General features: G+C 41.7%; 1 non-coding gene across 1 annotated transcript; it reads right to left on the bottom strand.

The window, feature by feature from the left end:
* Positions 1 to 243: 243 nt before the first annotated feature.
* Positions 244 to 351, bottom strand: LOC130983834 (small nucleolar RNA R71). The gene has a single exon (XR_009087807.1). It is a non-coding gene; the product is annotated as a small nucleolar RNA R71 (small nucleolar RNA).
* Positions 352 to 8424: the final 8073 nt, after the last annotated feature.

Here is an 8424-nt window from a genome sequence, read left to right as displayed (position 1 = left end):
TGCAAGTTCCATGGACTTCCATTAGAAGATCCTCATCAGTTTTTAGCTGAATTCTTGCAAATCTATGACACTGTCAAGACCAATGGGGTTGACCCTGAGGTCTACAGACCTATGCTATTCCCTTTTGCTGTAAGAGATAGAGCTAGGATATGGTTGGACTTACAACCTAAAGAAAGCTTGAACTCTTGGGAAAAGCTAGTCAATGCCTTCTTGGCAAAGTTCTTTCCACCTCAAAAATTGAGTAAGCTTAGAGTGGAAGTCCAAACCTTCAGATAGAAGGAAGGTGAATCCTTTTATGAAGCTTGGAAAAGATACAAACAATTGATCAAAAAATGTCCTTCTAACATGCTTTCTGAATGGAGCATCATAGGTATCTTCTATGATGGTCTGTCTGAACTGTCCAAGATGTCATTGGATAGCTCTGCTGGAGGATCTCTTCATCTGAAGAAGACGCCTGCAGAAGCTCAAGAACTCATTGAAATGGTTGCAAATAACCAATTCGTGTACACTTCTGAAAGGAATCCTGTGAACAATGGGACGAATCAGAAGAAAGGAGTTCTTGAGATTGATACTCTGAATGCCATATTGGCTCAGAATAAAATATTGACTCAGCAAGTCAATATAATTTCTCAAAGTCTGTCTGGAATGCAAGCTGCACCAGGCAGTACTAAGGACGCTTCATCTGAAGAAGAAGCTTATGATCCTGAGAACCCTTCAATGGAAGAGGTGAATTACATGGGAAAACCCTATGGAAATACCTATAATCCTTCATGGAGAAATCATCCAAATCTCTCATGGAAGGATCAACAGAGACCTCAACAAGGTTTCAACAACAATAATGGTGGAAGAAACAGGTTTGGCAATGGCAAGCCTTTTCCATCATCTTCTCAGCAACAGATAGAGAATTCTAAGCAGAGCCACTCTGACTTAGCAACCATGGTCTCTGATCTAATCAAAACCACTCAAAGTTTCATGACTGAAACAAGGTCCTCCATTAGAAACTTGGAGGCACAAGTGGGTCAGCTGAGTAAGAAAGTTACTGAACTCCCTCCTAGTACTCTTCCAAGCAATACAGAAGAGAATCAAAAAGGAGAGTGCAAGGCCATCAACATGGCCGAATTTGGAGAGGAGGAAGAGGCAGTGATCGCCACTGAGGAAGACCTCAATGGACGTCCACTGGCCTCCAATGAGTTCCCTAATGAGGAACCATGGGAATCTGAGGCTCACACTGAGACCATAGAGATTTCATTGGAATTACTTCTGCCATTCATGAGCTCTGATGAGTATTTTTCCTCTGAAGAGGACGAAGATGTCACTGAAGAGCAAGTTTCTAAGTAACTTGGAGCAATTATGAAGCTAAATGACAAGTTATTTGGTAATGAGACTTGGGAGGATGAACCCCATTTGCTCACCAAAGAACTGGATGACTTGACTAGGCAGAGATTACCTCAAAAGAGACAGGACCCTGGGAAGTTCTCAATACCTTGTACCATAGGCACCATGACTTTTGAGAAGGTTCTGTGTGACCTAGGGTCAAGCAAAAATCTCATGCCTCTTTCTGTAATGGAGAAGCTAGGGATCTTTGAGGTGCAAGCTGCAAGAATCTCACTAGAGATGGCAGACAATTCAAGAAAATAAGCTTATGGACTTGTAGAGGATGTTCTGGTAAAGGTTGAAGACCATTACATCCCTGCTGATTTCATAGTCCTAGAGACTGGAAAGTGCATGGATGAATCCATCATCCTTGGCAGACCCTTCCTAGCCACAGCAAAGGCTGTGATTGATGTTGACAGAGGAGAATTGATCATTCAAGTGAATGAAGTATCCTTTGTGTTTAAGGCTCAAGGATACCCCTCTGTAACCATGGAGAGGAAGCATGAAGAGCTTCCCTCAAAACAGAGTCAAACAGAGCCCCCACTGTCAAACTCTAAGTTTGGTGTTGGGAGGCCACAACCAACTTCTAAGTTTGGTGTTGAACCCCTACATTCAAACTCTAAGTTTGGTGTTGGGAGGTTCCAACATTGCTCTGAACATCTGTGAGGCTCCATGAGAGCCCACTGTCAAGCTACTGACATTAAAGAAGCGCTTGTTGTGAGGCAACCCAATGTTATATTTATCTATTTTCCTTTGTTATTTTATGTTTTCTATAGGTTGATGATCATGGAAAGTCACAAAATCAATTAAAAAAGCAAAAACAGCATGAAAAACAGAAAAAAAATAGCACACCCTGGAGGAAAATCTGCTGGCATTTAAACGCCAGTGAAGATAGCAAAATGGGCGTTTAACGCCCAGTCTAGCACCATTCTGGGCGTTTAACGCCAGAAAGGGACACCAGACTGGCGTTTAACGCCAGGAATGGGTACCAAGCTGGCGTTAAATGCCAGAAATGGGCACCAGCCCGGCGTTTAACGCCAGGATTGGCAGAAGGAGCATTTTTGCTCGCCACTTGGTGTAGGGATGAATTATCCTTGACACCTCAGGATCTGTGGATCCCACAGGATCCCCACCTACCCCACCACTCTCTCTCTTCTTCACCCATTCACCAATCACCTCAACACCTCTTCCCCAAAAACCTCTCACCTATCAAATCCCACCATTCTCTTCACCACTCACATCCATCCTTCATAAAACCCCACCTACCTCACCATTCAAATTCAAACCACTTTCCCTCCCAAATCCACCCATAATGGCCGAACCTTACCCCTCTCTCCACTCCTATATAAACCCATCTTCACTCCTTCATTTTCACACAACCTACACACTACTTCTCCCCCTTGGCCGAAAAACAAAGCCGCCCTCCATCTCCTCTATTTCTTCTTCTTCTACTCTCTTCTTTCTTCTTTTGCTCTAGGACAAGCAAACCTTCTAAGTTTGGTGTGGTAAAAGCATTGATTTTTGTTTTTCCATAACCATTTATGGCATCTAAGGCCGGAGAAACCTCTAGAAAGAGGAAAGAGAAGGCAAAAGCTTCCACCTCCGAGTCATGGGAGATGGAGAGATTCATCTCAAGGGTGCATCAAGACCACTTCCATGAAGTTGTGGCCATGAAGAAGGTGATCCCCGAGGTCCCTTTCAAACTCAAAAAGAGTGAATATCCGGAGATCCGACATGAGATCCGAAGAAGAGGTTGGGAAGTTCTTACCAACCCCATTCAACAAGTCAGAATCTTAATGGTTCAAGAGTTCTTAATGGTTCAAGAGTTCTATGCCAATGCATGGATCACCAAGAACCATGATCAAAGTGTGAACTCGGACCCAAAGAATTGGCTTACAATGGTTCGGGGGAAATGCTTAGATTTTAGTCCGGAAAATGTAAGGTTGGCATTCAACTTGCCCATGATGCAAGGAGATGAACACCCTTACACTAGAAGGGTCAACTTTGATCAAAGGTTGGACCAAGTCCTCATAGACATTTGTGAAGAGGGCGCTCAATGGAAGAGAGATTCAAGAGGGAAGCCGGTTCAACTGAGAAGGCATGACCTCAAGCCCGTGGCTAGGGGATGGTTGGAGTTTATCCAACGCTCTATCATTCCCACTAGCAACCGGTCCGAAGTTACTATAGACCGGGCTATCATGATTCATAGCATCATGATTGGAGAGGAAGTAGAAGTTCATGAGGTTATATCCCAAGAACTTTATAAGGTGGCGGACAAGTCCTCTACCTTGGCAAGGTTAGCCTTCCCTCATCTCATTTGTCACCTCTGTAATTCAGTTGGAATTAACATAGAGGGAGACATCCTCATTGATGAGGACAAGCCCATCACTAAGAAGAGGATGGAGCAAACAATAGATCCCACTCATGGACATGAGGAAATTCCTCATCATGAAATCCCTGAGATGCCTCAAGGGATGCACTTTCCTCCACAAAACTATTGGGAGCAAATCAACACCTCCCTAGGAGAATTGAGTTCCAACATGGGACAACTGAGGGTGGAGCACCAAGAACATTCCATCCTCCTCCATGAAATTAGAGAAGATCAAAGAATCATGAGAGAGGAGCAACAAAGGAAAGGAAGAGACATTGAGGAGCTCAAGCACTCCATAAGATCTTCAAGAGGAAGAACAAGCCGCCATCACTAAGGTGGACCCGTTCTTTAATCTCTTTGTTCTTTATTTTTCTATTTTTTTCAAAAATTATGCTTTATGTTTTATTTATGTTTGTGTCTTATGATCATTAGTGTCTTAGTGTCTATGCCTTAAAGTTATGAATATCCTATGAATCCATCACCTTTCTTAAATGAAAAATGTTCTTAATTAAAAAAGAGAAGAATTGCATGAATTTTGAATTTTATAACAGATTAATTATTTTGATGTGGTGGCAATACTTTGACTTCTGAATGTATGCTTGAACAGTGCATATGACTTTTGAATTTGTTATTCATGAATGTTGGCTCTTGAAAGAATGATGAAAAAAAGGAGACATGTTACTGAGGATCTGAAAAATCATAAAAATGATTCTTGAAGCAAGAAAAAGCAGTGAATACAAAAAAAAAGAGAGATTATGTGCGAAAAAAAAAGAGAGAAAGCAAGCAGAAAAAGCCAACAGCCCTTTAAACCAAAAGGCAAGGGTAAAAATAAAGTCGTGATCCAAGGCAAAAAAAAGAGTGTGCTTAAGAACCCTGGACACCTCTAATTGGGGACTCTAGCAAAGGTGAGTCACAATCTGAAAAGGTTCACCCAGTTATGTGTCTGTGGCATGTATGTATCTGGTAGTAATACTGGAAGATAGAGTGCTTTGGGCCACGGCCAAGACTCATAAAGTAGCTGTGTTCAAGAATCATCATACTTAACTAGGAGAATTAATAACACTATCTGGATTCTGAGTTCCTATAGAAGCCAATCATTCTGAATTTCAAAGGATAGAGTGAGATGCCAAAACTGTTCAGAGGCAAAAAGCTAAAAGTCCCGCTCATCTAATTAATACTGATCTTCATAGATGTTTTTGGAATTCATTGCATATTCTCTTCTTTTTATCTTATTTGATTTTCAGTTGCTTGGGGACAAGCAACAATTTAAGTTTGGTGTTGTGATGAGTGGATAATTTATACGCTTTTTGGCATTGTTTTTAGTATGTTTTTAGTATGTTTTAGTTAGTTTTTATTATATTTCATTAGTTTTTAGTTAAAATTCACTTTTCTGGACTTTATTATGAGTTTGTGTGTTTTTCTGTGATTTCAGGTATTTTCTGGCTGAAATTGAGGGACCTGAGCAAAAATCTGATTCAGAGGCTGAAAAGGACTGCAGATGCTGTTGGATACTGACCTCCCTGCACTTGAAGTGGATTTTCTGGAGCTACAGAAACCCAATTGGCGCGCTCTCAATTGCGTTGGAAAGTAGACATCCTGGGCTTTCCAGCAATGTATAATAGTCCATACTTTGCCCGAGATTTGATGGCCCAAACAGGCGTTCCAAGTCAGCTCAAGAATTTTGGCGTTAAACGCCGGAACTGGCACAAGAATAGGAGTTAAACGCCCAAACTGGCACAAAAGCTGGCGTTTAACTCCAAGAAAAGTCTCTACACATGAAAGCTTCAATGCTCAGCCCAAGCACACACCAAGTGGGCCCGAAAGTGGATTTTTATGTCATTTACTCATCTTTGTAAACCCTAAGCTACTAGTTCTCTACAAATAGGACCTTTTTGCTATTGTATTGAAAAAATCTTTTGATCATGTTTTTATAATTGAACCCTCTTTGGGAGGCTGGCCATTCGGCCATGCCTAGACCTTGTTCTTATGTATTTTCAACGGTGGAGTTTCTACACACCATAGATTAAGGTGTGGAGCTCTGCTGTACCTCGAGTATCAATGCAATTACTATTGTTCTTCTATTCAATTCGGCTTATTCTTGTTCTAAGATATCACTTGTTCCTCAACTTGATGAATGTGATGACCTGTGACACTCATCATCATTCTCACCTATGAACGTGTGCCTGACAACCACCTCCGTTCTACCTTAGATTGAGTGGATATCTCTTGGATTCCTTAATCGGAATCTTCGTGGTATAAGCTAGAATTGATGGCGGCATTCAAGAGAATCCGGAAGGTCTAAACCTTATCTGTGGTATTCTGAGTAGGATTCAAGGATTGAATGACTGTGACGAGCTTCAAACTTGCGATTGTGGGGCGTTAGTGACAGACGCAAAAGAATCACTGGATTCTATTCCGACATGATCGAGAACCGACAGCTGATTAGCCGTGCTGTGATAGAGCGCATTGAACATTTTCACTGAGAGGACGGGACTGTAGCCATTGACAACGGTGATGCCCAACATACAGCTTGCCATGGAAAGGAGTAAGAAGGATTGGAAGAAGACAGTAGGAAAGCAGAGAGACGGAAGGGACAAAGCATCTCCATACGCTTATCTGAAGTTCTCACCAATGAACTACATAAGTATCTCTATCTTTATTTTATGTTTTATTCATCTTTTAGTCATTAATCCTCCATAACCATTTGAATCCGCCTGACTGAGATTTACAAGATGACCATAGCTTGCTTCATACCAACAATCTCCGTGGGATCGACCCTTACTCGCGTAAGGTTTATTACTTGGACGACCCAGTGCACTTGCTGGTTAGTTGTGTGGTGCACGAAATTGCAATAACACTTTTGCAATCCCGCACAACTAACCAGCAAGTGCACTGGGTCGTCCAAGTAATACCTTGCGTGAGCAAGGGTCGATCCCACGGAGATTGTCGGCTTGAAGCAAGCTATGGTTAGTTTGTAAATCTTAGTCAGGATATCAGAAATTATCAGGATTGATTGTAAAAAGCAAAAGAACATGTAATGGTTACTTGTATTGCAGTGATGGAGAATGGGTTGAGGTTTGGAGATGCTCCATCTTCTGAATCTCTGCTTTCCCACTGTCTTCTTCATCAAACACGCATGTCTCCTTCCATGGCAAGCTCGTGTAGGGTCTCACTGTTGTCAGCAGCTACCTCCCATCCGCGCAGTGAAAGCTAATGCAAAGCACTCTGTCACAGTGCCGCCAATCACCGGTTTGGTTCCCTCCCCTACCGGAATAGAATCACTCTTTTGCGTCTGTCACTAACGCCCAGTAGGTTACAGGTTTGAAGCACATCACAGTCATTCAATCATTGAATCCTACTCAGAATACCACAGACAAGGTTTAGACCTTCCGGATTCTCTTGAATGCTGCCATCAGGTCCTGCCTATACCACGAAGATTCCGATTAAAGAACCCAAGAGATAACTACTCAATCTAAGATAGAACAGAGGTGCTTGTCAGGCACGTGTTCATGGTTGAGAATGATGATGATTGTCACGGATCATCACATTCATCCGGATTAAGAACAAGTGTTATCTTAGAACGGAAGCAAGCATGATTGAATAAGAAACAGTAGTAATTGCATTAATCCATCAAGACACAGCAGAGCTCCTCACCCCCAACCATGGGGTTTAGAGGCTCATACTGTGGAAAGAACGTGTATGAAATGTTATGAGGTCATAAGGTTCTGATTACAATGTCAAAAGGTCCTATAAGTAGTAAACTAGTATCCTAAGGTTTACAGAAATGAGTAAATGACAGAAAAATCCACTTCCGGGCCCACTTGGTGTGTGCTTGGGCTGAGCATTGAAGCTTTTATGTGTAGAGACGTTTTCTGGAGTTAAACGCCAGTTCTCATGCCAGTTTGGGCGTTTAACTCCAACTTTTATTCCAGTTCCGGCGTTTAACGCTGGAATTTCTGAGGCCGGATTGCTACGCGGGTTTGGGCCATCAAATCTTGGACAAAGTATGGACTATTATATATTGCTGGAAAGCCCTGGATGTCTACTTTCCAATGCCGTTGAGAGCGCGCCAATTGGGCTTCTGTAGCTCCAGAAAATCCGCTTCGAGTGCAGGGAGGTCAGAATCCAACAGCATCTGCAGTCCTTTTCAGTCTCTTGATCAGATTTTTGCTCAGGACCCTCAATTTCAGTCAGAAAATACCTGAAATCACAGAAAAACACAAACTCATAGTAAAGTCCAGAAAAGTGAATTTTAATTAAAAACTAATAAAAATGTACTAAAAACTAACTAAAAGATACTAAAAACATACTAAAAATAATGCCAAAAAGCATACAAATTATCCGCTCATCACAACACCAAACTTAAATTGTTGCTTGTCCCCAAGCAACTGAAAATCAAAATAGGCTAAAAAGAAGAGAATATACTATAGATTCCAAAATATCAAAGAAACATAGTTCCAATCAGATGAGCGGGACTAGTAGCTTTTTGCCTCCGAACAGTTTTGGCATCTCACTCTATCCTTTGAAGTTCAGAATGATTGGCATCTATAAGAACTCAGAACTCAGATAGTGTTATTGATTCTCCTAGTTAAGTACATTGATTCTTGAACATAGCCAGTGTATGAGTCTTGGCTGTGGCCCAAAGCACTCTGTCTTCCAGTATTACCACCGGATACATA

Source organism: Arachis stenosperma, chromosome 5, assembly GCF_014773155.1.
Source record: "Arachis stenosperma cultivar V10309 chromosome 5, arast.V10309.gnm1.PFL2, whole genome shotgun sequence".
NCBI classification, from domain to species: Eukaryota; Viridiplantae; Streptophyta; class Magnoliopsida; order Fabales; family Fabaceae; genus Arachis; species Arachis stenosperma.
This window is presented reverse-complemented; position numbering and strand designations above follow the sequence as displayed.